This window comes from Delphinus delphis, chromosome 1, assembly GCF_949987515.2.
Source record: "Delphinus delphis chromosome 1, mDelDel1.2, whole genome shotgun sequence".
NCBI classification, from domain to species: domain Eukaryota; kingdom Metazoa; phylum Chordata; class Mammalia; order Artiodactyla; family Delphinidae; genus Delphinus; species Delphinus delphis.
This window is the reverse complement of record NC_082683.1, coordinates 83,637,320-83,653,233: the sequence shown is the minus strand read 5'-3', so window position 1 is coordinate 83,653,233 and position 15,914 is coordinate 83,637,320. Positions and strand designations below refer to the sequence as shown.

The window sequence follows — 15,914 nt, the reverse complement described above, 5'->3', positions numbered from 1 at the left end:
TTCGAACATGTTCCATTTCAATCTAAGTCCAGAAAATTAACTTTTTACCCCTCAGCTCTCCTATCATGCTTTCCATAATCATACCTGTATTTTTGTCTGAAAACTCCTATCCCATCATTTCATTGAGTTCCCTTTTGGAAAGAAACTGTCTTCTAATTTATACAAGATAATTTTACAGCCTAAGCAACAGGCCCACTTCATCTTTATTCATTCTTCTTTTTTTTTTTTATATCTCATTCATGTTTTCCTTTTCTTATTTAACCATGCTAAATTGGGCCACCCTTGCTCTGTTTATTACAGTCAGTCCTTTTTTTGCACAAAACACAAGTATGTAAAGTTACAGGACAAAATAAGGATATTCTTCACTTTGTGATGAAGAGTTTTAATGTGAGCAAGAAGATTTTAAAAGCCATGGGAAATCTGCAGGAGATGCTAGACTGGGCAGAATAGCCACATGGGGCTAAGATGATGCCCAGGGTCTCCTAATTAGATAAAGCCATTGTTTAGATTCAGACAATACCTGTTTACAGTTCAATAAACAACTTGTCACAGTTGCTTGCTCAAAGCAGACCTAGATGTCAATGCAAACAGTTAGTACAGAGGTAGTGAAATAAATTGGTCTCCTGAGTAAATAAATTGAGCAGCAATGTGAAACTGCCTCATCAGTACCAAGGAAGATAATCATTTATAAAGGTTTAAAATGGCGTTTCATAAGTATTGACATTTAGAGAAATGTCTTTCCCTGTCTAAATGACTACCTCCACCTTTTCCTATTTTCACCAGCCACTAAAAATGAAAACTAATAAAACAAAAAGAGAGAATAAAGTATTTCTGGAGTTATTTCCTCAAAGTTTTATAATGTGTCACATATAATATTTAACAAATATCCAAAAGATGCCTGGTCTTGAAGATAAATTACAGATAAGTATGGAACCTGCCTTCAAGGGTTTGCCATTCTGTCATCATAGAATGGAACAGACAAAAAGATACGACAATAGAAAGGTCATTTGGCCAAACACCCAGGTTTTGTTTTTGTTGTTGTTTCTTGATGAGTGATGAATGGCAAAGGGAAAACCAATGAAAGAACAGAGCTGAGGAGTGTGCTTAGAAACCGTAGTCAGGGAGATGAAGCAAGGAGGCAGGAAGGAGAAATGAGGTGACACCGTTTGGTGACTTCTTTTATGGGGATAATGACTGCACATAGTGGCATTCCCTTTCCCAAAGATCTTTGAAAGAAAGTGTCTGTGCTAGGAGATGTAACTAAACAACTGAATGCAAGGTCTTTGCAACAAATTGCTATGCATACACATAGAGAAATCAGAGACCCTGTCAGCGACCCCCATGCACATGTAAACACCAAGAAACAGAGCTGCAAATTCCAATTCTTTAGGTGTTGTAAGAAGAGAAGGCATCAACATTTGCTCACTGCCATCTTTAAGCTCCAGATATAATATACAATGTACGCCAGCCCATTATAGGGCCAGAAGGGAATAATACAAAGGCATTCAATCACAATTACCTGGTGGGGGGAGAAGGGGAGAAGGTGGGAAAGCTAATGTTCTATATGTTTAATAGAGAGCAGAAGTCTTATTCTCACTACATTCTTTTATTCTTTCCAGCAGCCACCGCCCACGGGCCCAGCCGCCCCGCGGCATGCGGGACTCTCCCGGATAGGGGCACGAACCCGCGTCCCCTGCATCGGCAGGCAGACTCTCAACCACTGCGCCACCAGGGAAGCCCCCTCCTTTTTTTAACCTGACCTTTATGCACCACCCCACAGAGCCTAAGTAAATGAGCTTTTGCCCTGAAAATGGTAGAGGGGACATCCCCTATTAGACTAATTTAACCATCGCAGCACTTACTTTCTAAGAATCCGCTTTACCTGCCTGTTATTGAAAGCATACTGAATTCTGCCACATTGAATAACATCTATTTCCCCTAAATACGGAAGTTTGAAAAGTTGCCCTTGGACTCTGCAGCAACAGAAGGCTTTTTTTTTGAACCTAGAAAATAAAACTAGAGTGCAGTCAATACTATTATAAACCCCAATGATCCTTTCCTGAGATGAATATTTAACATCTACCCTTGTAACTTACACTCCCTGTATTCCTAGCTCTTTACAACCACACCTGCATTTTCAATTGTAGTTCACAAACTGACTGTAAGATTTCTTTCACTGGCATTTATGTTGTGGTCACAGGCCTGAGAGCACATAATGCCAGGATTACTGCTGACCTGCCCTTTGTGGAAATCTGAGCTCAGTGGTGTCTTTATAAAATGTTAGTTTTCAAAGCTACTCTAGACAAAATTGGCAGTGGATGTAGTTTTTCACCTCTATTCCCAGCTTCCATGTTCTGAGACAAAAATCTCATTTACTCCATACTTCTCTGGAGGGCCCAGTGCTCTTAGTCTCCTCCCCTTTAAAGCCTCTTCTTGGGAAGGCTCAGCAATGCAGAGAGAAAAGAGAGGGAATTAGGATGAAGAAGCCCAGGGTCAAGTGTCATCTCTTTGTGGCTGTGTAACCTGCGCAAGCCACTTCACCTCATCAGCTTGCATTGTTCATGTGTAAAATAGGGCTAATAAAATCACCTGCTTCCCAGAGAGGGTAAGTCACAGCTAGAAAACAAACAGATTAAAGGCCAATCAGATGCTATTTCCATAAATGATTATTCATTCACTCAAAAATTTAACTGAACATCTACGGTTTGAGGCTGGGTACAGTGATGGAGACTATGATGTCTCTGTCCTTAGAGACAGTCTAATAGAGAGTGTCATGGAAAAAACAGTATTAATAGCATTTGATTAGAACCAAAATAGAGGTATTAATCGAGTGCTATGGGGCCACAGATATGGAAGCAATCAAATATTTTGGAGGCAAGTCATGGAAACTTTGTTATTATTAAAGTATATATATATATATATGTAATTTTATATACATTATATATGTTACATATAAAATAGGCAAATTTCAAGCCTTACCTCTTAGCAAGGGAGAATAGATTTCAACTGTATTAAACATAGTTCTAATGCTTCCATTTTAAGTTTTAACCAGCAGTGAGGGGAAGTGGAAAAGGACCACCAGGCCCCCGATCAGCTCCTGTCCAGTGCCTCCAAGTCAGATGTAAATGGTCACTTCAGTTAAGGCAGATTCTCCCTGCTTTTAACTATGGAACTAATGGTTAGAACCGTCTTAAGTCATTTTACACCATTCTCCTTCAGCTACATCTTTGGGATCTTGATTCAAATATGTTAACTGGAAAAAAAGCCACTTCAGATGATGAACCCATTTGTGGTTTAGAGGTTGTGCAGTCCTGCAGGGAAGGTATTTGCGCAGACTCTTCCTCAGCTTACCCTCATATGCTTGTGATCCCCGAACTCATCTCATCTACAAAAACCTTCTGAATGAGTTTACCAGTTCCTACTGGTGGATGCTATGTATGGATCTCTAGCCAGACCACAAAATCAACTCCAAAACCAGACTTACCTCCAAGACTAAGAACCTGCTCTCGTCCTAAGTTTCTTGTCTCTGAGAAGACACCACTAATTACTCCTTTAACTCAAGCAAGAAAGCAGGAATTCCTTCTTTACTCTTCCCTTTATCTTATCTCTCTCTGTCTCCCAGCCCCACTGACCAAGCCTTGTCAATTCCATGAACTTAACTTTTTTTTTTTGCGGTACGCGGGCCTCTCACTGTTGTGGCTTCTCCCGTTGCGGAGCACAGGCTCCAGACGCGCAGGCTCAGCAGCCATGGCTCACGGGCCCAGCCGCTCCACGGCATGTGGGCTCCTCCCAGACTAGGGTACGAACCTGTGTCCCCTGCATCGGCAGGTGGACTCTCAACCACTGCGCCACCAGGGAAGCCCAACTTAACATTTTTTATACCTATGGCCTTCTCTCCTTCTTTCTTTGATTGCCAGAGTTCAGCCAGCATCACCCTTTATATCAAATCAGAAATACCCCCGACTCCCTGTCTCTAATCTCACTTCCTGTAATTCATTCTCCAAATGCTACCAAAGTAATAGTGACCTTTAAAACCCAAGAAAGATCATGTAACCCTCCTTCTTAAAATCCTTCAAAGGCTCTCCACAGTTTACAGAACAAAAAGCAAAATTCTTAAAGTGACATAGAAGACCCTAAATTATCTGTGTCTTGACTTCAAAAATTTTATAACTCCCTGACTTTTCCATGCTCTTTCATAACACCTTGCATTTGCTCTTACTGAATCCCTTTGCTTGCAAAGCCTGCCTCCCACCCCCAACCTCCTGTCCTAACAAACACCTACTTTTGCCAAGGCTCATTCCAGACACCCCCTTCTCTAGGAATTCTTTGTTTATCCTACTAGAACTCTGAGGTAGAATTAACCACCTCTTCCTTTGTGTCCTCTGCCTGCACCTTGCCCAGATATCTAAAACATGTCTCCCTTCTGGAAGGAAAGCTTCCCAATGACAAGGTCCATACCAACTTATTTTGTATATCCAGAACCTAGCACAGTACCTAGCACATGTTTGGCACTCAATCAATGTTGAGTGAATAAATTAACAAAATATGCAACCCATTACAGGAAAAGGAGTTTCACATATCACATATGCCTGGAAAAGCGGCTGGCGTATAGTAAGCACTCAATAAAAATTTCTTGAATGAATGAATGAACAAGTAAATGAATGAATCATTTTATACTTTGTCAGTGAGCTGGAGATCTGGTCACAGTTTTCCAAGTAATCCTTCTCCATATATTATTTTTTGTAATAACGATGCCCATTATGCCACTGTCAAATTCTGACACCGATTGGATATGGCCTTGCTGGCTAATTGTTTCATTACGGATAGCTCCTTGGGGACTTCCTTCTTAGTGTCAGCCTTCTCAGATATACTCCTAAGAACTCAAAACTAAAAACTGCTTTGTTTTTCCACTCAACTGCTGAACAACAAATACACCAAGCCATGGAAAATTCTACTAACCCAGGGAGAAAACATAAACATAAATTTTATTCCTACTATGTTTAGGTCTCTGAGATTTACATAAAAATTCAGGGTTAACCTTGTGAGTATACAGAACAGACACTTTCTAGAGGTGAGATGAACTGTCAAATATTTCCTACTACTGGCACACTAGAATGCTGAGATTTCTATTACAAAATGATAACCTTTGGCTTCTCAATCTTCAAGAGAATCCTTTTAAAATTCAGATAGTCCTAGGTAGAAGCAGTGTTGGTATCTAGCCTATATGCACAGTCAATAAGGCCAGGGTGATTGTTTATGGCTGGCAACAATTTTCATGATTCAGTGCTAGTCTATTACCAAATGTTAAATGTATAACCTAGTACTGAAGCCCAGAAGGAACCTCAGCCTGAGCCTCTTTCCTAGATTTAGGAATGGAAGCACTTTATAAATCATCCAGTACCCCCTACATTACATTTAAGAGATTTATTTTTTCATGCATATATTTATACATTCATTCATTCAACCAACATTTGCTGAAGGCCTACTCTGTGCCAAGCACTCCTCTAGGAACTCAGGACATAGGAATGAACAAAACAGACAAAAACCCAAGTCTTCATATGGCTTACATTATACTAGGGAGAGACAGATGGTCAACAATATGTAAGTAAAATGTATTTTTTACTTGGCTGCTTGGGTTAGTCCAATGATGATTATTGTTATGAATAAAGATAAAACAGGGAAGAGAGACAGAACATGCCAGGCAGTAAGTCGAGGTGGCTTCAGTTTTAAATTCAATTATCAGGGAAGTCCTCACTGAGAAGGTGGCATTTGAGAGAAGACTTGAAAGAGGGGAAGGAGCAAACAATGCAAATATCTGAGCAAGAAGGCTATTGTAGGCAGAGGGAAAAGCTAATCCAAAAATCGTGAGGGAGGAATTTGTATGATTTGCTAAAAGAAAAACAAAAAGACGAGAGTATGCAGGGGACAAAGGGAAGACAAGTAGAAGATGAGGTTCAGAGGATGAGTGAGGGGCCTGATCATCAAAGATCCTTTGTAAATATTTTAGACTTAGGTTTTTGCTCTGAGTGAGGTGGGGAGCAATTGGAGGGTTTTGAGCAGAAGAACCGCATGCTCCAACTTTCATTCTTAAAGGATCATGCTATGATGAGACAGAAGTGGGGCAAGGATAGAAGCAGGTAAATCAGGTGGGAGGTTATTCCTTTGATCAAGGTGAGAGATGACAGTGGTGTGAAGGATGGCAGTGGCAGTAGATGGTGAGAAGTGGGCAGATTCTGACAGTAGAGCCAATGAGATTTGCTAACAGATTAATGGAGAAGAATAAGAGAAAGAAAAGGACAAGAATAACTCTGAGGGGTTTTGGCCTGAGCAACTAGAAGGATGGTGTTTTCATCAACGGAAATGAAAAGACAGGAAACTAAAAGCTTGGGGGAGTTGGGGGAGTTTTAATAATCAGAAGCTTAGTTTGGGGCATATTACGTGTAAAGTATAACTTAGACATCCAAAGAGATGTATGATGGAGGAAATGGACACACAGAGAAGTTGTGAATTATATCATGTCATCCAATCACAAAGGCACCATCAGAGCGGGAACAAGATAGCACCTGGGTGAGAAGAAAAGGAGATTCCTAAAAGGAAAAGCAAGACAGAGACAAAGGTAGGTTCAGCCCTCCTCACTGTTTGGCCAGGAAGTGGGCAGCCAAGCCAGATAAAAGCTCATCAACTAGAAGAGGAACTGGAAAATCTTATCCAATTGCTAGTTTCTAATGTTCATTTTTCCATTAATTTCTTAATTGTATCTACTAAATTTGTTTTAGCATTAAGCATCCCTTAAAGGGTGTGCAATGAGAATGTAAAGACAGAATGGGTGTGGGCTAAAATGGCAGAAATCTATTTGAGCTGCTCTACTCACATGGGCTGCAGACACTCCCTGGATACCAAATACCAGAGCAACTTAGAGCTCCTAGTGACAGGTCCCAGAGTTTAGATTGGGAACAAAACCTGTCCAAGAATTGCAAAGCAGCTGGGATTGTATGAGTGCTTGGGCAGAGGGAGTGGGAAGAATTTGACCACTTGGGTTCCTTGTTCAAAGACTACCTGGGAAAGGGGAAGGCTCCAGACTGCTCATGCAATCACAATATTCTTTGGCAGAGACTCAAAAGAGTGCCCAATTCACAGCCTTCTCCAAAGCTGCAAACCTTCAGGAGGTCACTTGGTCCAGCTCTGGCCAGAGCAAGCCTTATAGAACAACAATAAACTGGGGCACAGTTAATCAGATTTTCCAAAACAACATGGCAGAGGAGAAGGAAGAGAGGGTGAACCATTATTGCTTGGTGTGACAGAGACTTCCAGGTATCCAACCTCTGTACAGCCTCCATGTCCACATAGCCAACTGGGCACTGGGGGTCTAAAATCGATGCTGACCCCAAATTATTTCAACTTTCCAAGGCTTCATCCCATCAAAACCCATCTATCATAAATCTGCTTATCTTGAGTACTTTTCAAATACAGAGTATCCAATTCATACTAAGCACCAGCCACTTACCATGAAGAGGTAACAGGGATCTGGACCAGATATGATGGCCTTCATAGTTCAACAAAAAGAATTCACCAGTAGGATCTGAGAGGTAGTACCTGCAAGAAAAACACAAACCAAAATCAAGCTGTGCCAGTTAGTTACCTATCGTTTCTCAGTGCCAAATAACCCATCCATACTCTGCTTCTTGGCACTCTATTTTCAATATTCTCTTACCAGGTGGACCCTTGTTTAGTTTCTGTCAGTGAAAGAGACTGGTATGAAACTGAAAGACAGGAGAAGGGAAGAACAAACTCTCTTTCTGTTTATGGTTCCTATAAGTTTTCCTCCAGCAGCATAAAACAGCCAACATACCAACAATGCCACACCCCCTCAAAGTCACAACCACCAGCTGGCTGTGCCCCTTCAGTGACGGAGTACCAGAGACACCACACACTGCTCAGAGAGCACCAGCCTCATTGCATCTCTCCCTCAGGAAGCTGAACAGTAGCCAAGTGGTAGCCTCCTTAGAGATCCACACAACAGCCACAGGATATCCATCACTCAGAGTCAGTGAGCTGGCCACACAGACCAGTACCCTTTTGTCCCTTCAGCCCCAAGAGTAGCAGCAGCTTTCTACAGTACTAATATTGGACTTACCATGGTATTCCCTTTCTGTTCTTTCAGTCTTCAAATGCCAGTGTATGATGGTTTTAAAATATGTCACAGATTCTTCAACATTGTTCTCTCCAAAAGGTGGACCCTAATTCATCTCCCCTTGATTGTGGGCTGGACTTAGTGACTTGCTTCAGATGAATAGAATATGACAGATGATGGTGTGTGGCTAGGTCATGAAAGGTATCATGGCCTCCTCCTGCTCTCTCTCTCTCTTAGATCACTCTCTCTGAGGGAAGCCAACTGCTATGTCATGAGGACCCTCAAGCAGCCTTGTGGAGAGGTCCATGTGATGAGGAACTGAGGCCTTTTGCCAACTGCCAGTGAGAAGTTGAGGCCTCCTGCAAATAGTTATGAAAGTACGCCATCTTGGAAGCAGATCCTCCACCCCCAGCCGAGCCTTCAGATAACTAACATCCCACCTGAAAGTTTGACTAAAATCTCACGAGAGACCCTAAGCTGCTCCTGGAAACCTGAAGCTCAGAAACTGTGTGAAATAATAAATGCTCATTGCTTCAAGCCATTGAATTTTGAGGTAATTGGTTATGCCACAACAGGTAACTAATACACCAAGTAACCAATTCCTTATATTAAAGTCCTCCTTTTGAAATATCTACCATGGTTTATTTCTGGACCTTGATTGATAGAGTACTTGGTAACATAAGTGGACTCCAGAAACTGACCCTCAAAGATAGAATTCTGTAATTTAGTTACTTGCCTCTTTAACTTTGAACACAGTGATAATCTGCTTGTCAATGGCAAATGGGAGACTGGTAATCTGTATCAGGCAATAGTATCAAGAAGACAAATTATTACCTGTGGCTGTTTAGGATGAATTTTCTACTGAAGGCAAGGCTTTGAGTGACAAAATTGCTCAGGAACTTGACAGTTACAGTAATAATTGTAACTTTAAGAGCTAGGAATGAGCTTTCTCTGACATCAAGTCATAGAGGACCAGATATTGTCTTTGGTGGCCATAAAAGAACCTCATTTCTTGGAGTCATAAGGCAGATACAACTAATCAAAATATAACTTCATGAGTTACAGAATTACAATGTAAGATGAATTTAGAGACAAAGTTTTTATGTGAAAGTTTAGGAATTCTTTGTAAGGAATGGATGCCTGACATTTGGAAGGAAGAAATTTTGTTCAACTTAGACAGGTTAAGTATTTTTAATCAAATATCCCCGAGCGTCTCTTGCCAGCAGAAGCCATTTCTCACATTTTGAGGAGGGTAGTTTTATCATACTTGAAGACTCCATGATAACCTCCTCTATGGCTGAAGCCTTCAAAAAGGATATCTGTTCTCCTCATCACCTCTCACTGCCTCAAGACTAGAGTCAGCTCTCACACAGTCACAGAGTCTTCTACAGGAAGGTAAGGGCCAAGTCTTATTTGGGAGAAGAGAGTTCATATTCCAAATGAAGAGCAAGATTTTGCAAATACACATTGGTAGAAACTTGGAGAATCAATAGGGGAGTAGATTCTAAGGTTATTAACCCATGACGATGAAATATAATGTTGGATCAAATCAAATATATTATGATGGTTTAACTTAACAGAGAATTAAGTAAATGTGAGAGGTTCCAACAGTTTGCTTGAATGATTACTGAAATATGAACTCCAAGATGACCTAATTCAATCAGGATGAGATGCCAGAACCTATTTGGTGTAAAATAGAAGAAAGGACTGAAAGCCCTAGAAAGATAGGAACACTGGAGTGAACGGAATACCCACAATACTATGCTCCTTGAGAGAGTCCAGAGAATACTCCCTTCACTAAAGCACTGAGAAAGGCACTAATAAGGGGCCATCATCCTCCTGGAAGAGCTCTGAGTGGCTGTCTTTTGCACGCTAGGGATGACAGTGAGAAATGCCACCACTGAAAAGGGCTTCCTGATTTTAAAGTAAATAGTGGAATCCTGGAACATTAGGAGCCAAGCAGTATCACTTAACCACTAAAGATAAGGTAGGCATAATTACCATAAAAAGCAATCCTGTCTGACCTGTAGGTATCTTCAGTAGTGGCTAATTGATCACAGTGTTTCAATAAAACAAATAGGCAGCCCACTAAATAATTATATATGTAATATAATTATAATCAGAAAAATTCTAGGTCAACTGAGCAGGAATCTGACCTGGATCACCACAATGATGAAGTACATCTTCTCACCCAGTGCAAGTTCATAGGCTCAGAGTTCTTGGACCCTTTGCAGAAGGTTCACTCAACACTGCCATAACTATATTCCAGAATATTCTTCTAAGCCTTTCACAAGGATCCTCATAGACGGTGATCACACTCTGGGAAAAGAAAAGCATTCAGGCCTATCTCGATGTTACTAGTTTCTAGCTCTGTTGATGTTAACCCATAAGGCCACTGTGGCCCCCTAGTCAATGTGGGGATTATGGAGGTGAACTGATAAAACTGAAGTTTTGGACCTCCAATTACATCCCCACATCCTGGCTACATAATTGGAAAAGTCATTCTTGTGAGTCAAACTCACAAAATCGCCATATGAGCGCTCTCACCTGCAAAGGTAGAGCTATTATGGTATACTGGTGAGGTAGCAGCATCTGAAACTTCCTCTGCCAACAGAGTAGTAAGCCGCAACTAACCCCTGATGGAATTACAGAGATCATTGCTTTCATCACAAATTTGAAAGGTGAAAAGATAATTATTCCTATAACATTCCAATGTGATTCTCTCTTTTTAGCCTATATAGAAGGCAGATGGATCATGGGTTATTGTAAAGTTATTGATGATTGTAATTTCAGCAGCTACTCCTCATGTAGTATCTTTAAAGGGGCAAATCAGTACAACCTCTGTATCCTGGTTTATAGCTATTAACCCAGCAAATGTTTTTTTATCTATACCAAATTGCAAGTCCCACCACAATCAATTTGTTCTCACCTACCAGGGACAGCAGTGTACCTTCACCTTCTTGCTTCAACTGTTCCATTGTCTGACATAACCTAGCACACAGAGAACTTGATCACCCTGACATTTCACAGAATATCAATTCACAGAACTACATTGATGGTATCAAGTTTATTGGGCATTATCAACAGGAACTGGCAGAAGATTTAAATGCCTTAGCAACATGTATTCCAGAAAGTGGGAAATAAGCCCCACAAATTTTCAGGGACCTGCAACTTCAATGAGTCTTTTAGATATCCAGTCTGCCTGTTGATACCATTGACCAAGCCAATCCATAAAGCAGAAGGTCTGAAATAGAAGATCCCGAGTGATTTCAACTATTCAAGGCTTCATCCCATTAAAATCCATATATCGCAAATCTGCATATCTCGGGTACCCTCTATATACAGTAAACAGTTCCTTCCAAGTATCAAACATTTGCTGAGATACGGTAGCTCAAGAACCTTGATTGAGCATGATTTGACCTCATGTTGCAATTTATGGGATTAAGGAGGGTGATTTGGATGGTAGGTTGAGGGGCGGGGCTTTTCACCATCCATGGGAGTCAACAGTACAGTGAGGTCCTGCTACAACCACTATTTCCTCCCACTCTCTCACTACAGATTAATCCCCACACTCTCTCCTTCTGAACCTGGACTCAGTCTCAGAATCCTTCCAAACACAGTGTACCAAATAACCTCCACCAATCCACTGTGAGAAATAAAACTATCTCTCAAAATAGAGTGAATCCAGGTATAAGGCCATCGGATAAAAATCACAAAAACTGACTGAGAGGAAGAGGGAGCAAAGTGAAGGGTGAGAAGTGAAAATTCAATATATCTGAACAAAAAAGAGAAGATCCACAGTATCTAGAGTTATCAGGAAGAGAACTATCACAGATACCTATTAGCTCTGACAGTGAATGCAAAACGTTCCTTCCAAAGAAAGTTTATTTGCTTAACGCTACACTACCTCTGGGATAGAAGAACCATGTTCTAAAGTTACATGGGAGCTATGCTTCAATCTGCCCACTGCTGCAGGTGCAAAGTGGCTGTCTACAAGCATCCACTCCAAGACAGAGTACAGCCAGGGGTGCACAGGCATCTAAGGACAAACACTGGAAATCTCTCTACTATTCTGCAAAATTTGAGAATAGTATTAATATCTACTACTTCACAGAGGCATAGTAAGTTTCTTTATTAAGAAATCAGCTTGCAAGCAAGTTAAGCAAGACCCTGAGAGCAAAGTAATGAATAAATGGAACGGTATTATTAGGACAGGTTATTAGACTCTTTTGTTAAAGATCCTTGGAATTGAGAAAGTTGTAGTCCACAAGTTTTTTTGCTCATCATATCCCCCAAAGGAGCCAGCAGCAAACATTTTACATTAGAGAAGCTCAATAAATGTCTGTTGAATTAAATTGGAGTTGGCAAAATATCAATTCTAAAATTTTATTTTTTCTGTTTTGCTTTTTAAATTTGTAGATATTTCAATTAATTTAAACAAGACATTACAGCTTTTCATTTCCCCAAATCCTTTCTTCAATCAAAGCCATGGAATAGACTGATTAGTTCCATTCTAATTCATGTCAGAAACAACACTTCTTTTAGAAGTGAAAACTAAGTAAGTAACACCAAATGATGATAAGGATGTAAAGCAATAGGAACTCTCATACATTAGATGGTGGAAATATAAAATGATACAATAACTTTGGAAGAAAGTTTGATGGTTTCCCAGAAAACTAAACATTTTCTTATCATATGGTCCAGCAATCACCTTTCTTGGTATTTACCCAAAGGAACTGAAAATTTATGTTCACACAAAAACCTACACAGGGATGTTTATAGCAACTTTGTACATAACTGACAAAACTTGGAAGCAACCAAAACGTCCTTCAGGAAGTGAATGGATAAATAAACTGTGGTACATCCAAATAACGGAATAGTATTCAGCTTTAAAAAGAAATGAGCTATCAAGGCATGAAAAGCCATGAAGGAAACTTAAGTGCATGTTACTAAGTGAAAGAAGTCAATCTGAAAAGGCTACATGCTGTATGATTCCAACTATATGACATTCTGGAAAAGGCAAAACTATGGAGACAATTTTAAAAGCCAGTGTTTGCAGAGGGTAGGGGAAGGGATGAATAAATGGAGCACAGAGGAATTTTAGGGCAGTGAAAATATTCTTATGATATTGTAATGATGGATATATGTCATTATACATACGTCCATACTCATAGAATGTACACCAAGAGTGAATATGGAATTTGAGTAATTATGATGCGTAAATATGGAATTTGAGTAATTATGGTGTGTCAATGTACATTCTTCCTTGGTAAAAAAAAAAAAAAATGTACGTTCTGGTGAGTGATGTTGATAATAGAGGAAGATATGCATGTCTGGAGATAGAGGGTATGTGGGAAATCTCCCTACCTCGCTCTCGATTTTGTTGTAAACCTAAAACTGCTCCCTCCAAAATAAAGTCTTTAAAAATAAATATAGAAAAAGTAAATAAGCACTGTCCTGAACTAATACAGCTTTAATTGTTTTCATTTGGGCTACGTCTGGAACCCCTAAGGAATGGTAGGCAAACATTACATTAGACTACATATATTACTACATTCATATAGGCAGAGAAAGATCAATGGATTCATTGACTCAATCACTCCATCCCAGTCACACTGGCATCCTTCTGTTCCTTCATACACCAAACACGTTCCTACCTAAGATTTTTACACTTACTGTTTCCTCAGACTCGAACATTCTTTCCCCAGGTAACCACATGACTTGCTCTCTTATTCCTTTAAATCTTTAAATTGCTTTCTCATTGAAGGTCTCCCTGGTCATCCTATCTAAAAGTTCAACCACCTTTCTTGCTTTATTTGTTTTGCCTCAGTACATGTTGCTATCTCACATATCACGTGCATTGCCTTTTTATTCCATTGCATATCTGCTGGACCATCAACTGCATGAGGAACAGAATATTTTTTTCATTACTATATCTTCAGCCTTTAGAGTGGTGTCTGGCACATAACAGATCAATAAATATCTGTTCAATGAATAAATGGACGTGCAGACATGTTAAAAAAAAATGACATCAAGAGTGGCAGGGAGAAGTGGTATATAGCCTTCAAATCTTTTCTTTTTTCCTAAACTCAGCTAACTGTGTACCTGAGTGAAATACACTCTACTTTATAATTTTATTCCCAAAATACCAAGCTGTATTGGGAAAAGACAGATAACACTGATAAATTATGAATGCCCTAGGAAATTTCAAAAATTCTATTCCCTGAATTGTTCATAATACATTATACTTTGACATTTATAAAAATGAAAAACAAATAGAAATTAATCTCATCTTTAAAATATGAATCTTATAAATGTTATTGGATTATATTTATATCACACATTTCAAAAGTTCATATAATATTTACCTTTAAAATCCATTACTACTTCACAGTTTAGAAGTTTTGTATCAATAGATATTTATTTTTAATAGTCATTAATATTTCTGCGACCAATACATTTGCTAATACAATCATACTCTTTTTAGTCTTTGCCTGCGCTATAAAAAAAATTTAATACCCAATTTTTAACCTTTTTTCAAGGGCTACTTTCTGAAAGTAGGCTACATACTCCAGGAAATGGAAACAAGCTGTTGGGAGGGTAGGATTAGAGAAGCTGGAGGATATTTAAACAATTTAAATGATCAAAATATATGATTCCAGGAAACATAGCTGCTGAACCAAAAGTTTTACCTGCAAGCCCACTGGCTACATGCCTATTAAGAGGCCCTTAAGGACAAAGGTCCTGAGAAGAGATTGAGATTAAATTGCTGCAAAGAAGTCCACTTATGTGCCCCAGTTGGAGTGGATTCTTGGAAAAGAAGACGGCAAAAGAACTATTTCAAGATTTCAGACCTAGGGTTTGAGGAGAGAATGGGGAGGGGGACACAGAAAGCAGTAACTGAAAGTAACATACTCCAAGCAAACCAAAGTACAAACATTCTCTCCTGATGATGTGTGGATTACAGTCATGAATGAAATCTCCACTTTAGCTGTTTTCAAGGATACATTAAATCAACTTCTGTGGCTCATGATAAAGCACAGATAATTCAGATCAAGTTAAAAGAAGCCTGTACTCATTGTTTGCTAATTACTCCACACTGAAGCAAATAAAATAATATTCTTTCCCTTTCAACCCACATAGTTCTTCATTATTTTAAAACAGATCATAGAATCTATATCAAAACAGAAGATATGGCAAATGTCTTATATAAAATTTTGAGGACCTAATACTTACATTTTAACTAAACTGCTGAGTTCCTTTTCTCCTTCAGATTTGAAGTTCTTGCTTTACATATGGCTACTTAGCACATAATATATTCTATTTATTAAATTGTTCTTGTCTGTCAACCCCACAAAAAACATAGGCTCAAAAAGGTCAGGGATGGAAGGGCAAAATGGGTGAAGAAGATCAAAATGTACAAATTTCCAGCTATAAAATAAATAAGTCATGGGGATGTAATGTACAGTATGATGACTATAGTCACTAATAATGTATTGCATATTTGAAAGTCGCTAAGAGAGTAGATTTTAACAGTACTCATCACAAAAAAGAAAAGAAAAAAGGTTTTTGAATTTTATTTTATTTATACAGCAGGTTCTTATTAGTTATCAATTTTATACATATTAGTGTATATATGTCAATCCCAATCTCTCAATTCATCCCACCACTATCAACACCACCCCCCGCCGCTTTCCCCCCTTGGTGGCTGTACATTTGTTCTCTACATCTGTGTTTCTGCCTTGCAAACTGGTTCATCTGTACCATTGATTCCACATATATG

At 39.3% G+C, this 15,914-nt stretch overlaps 1 long non-coding RNA gene across 1 annotated transcript in view; it reads right to left on the bottom strand.

Annotated features, from left to right (window-relative positions):
- Positions 1-15,914, bottom strand: part of LOC132421399 (uncharacterized) — a 109,884-nt gene that overhangs the window by 32,720 nt on the left and 61,250 nt on the right. Inside the window, exon 2 of the long non-coding RNA XR_009518659.1 lies at positions 7,505-7,593. This is a non-coding gene — a long non-coding RNA (uncharacterized lncRNA). The remainder of the gene's footprint in view (positions 1-7,504; positions 7,594-15,914) is intronic.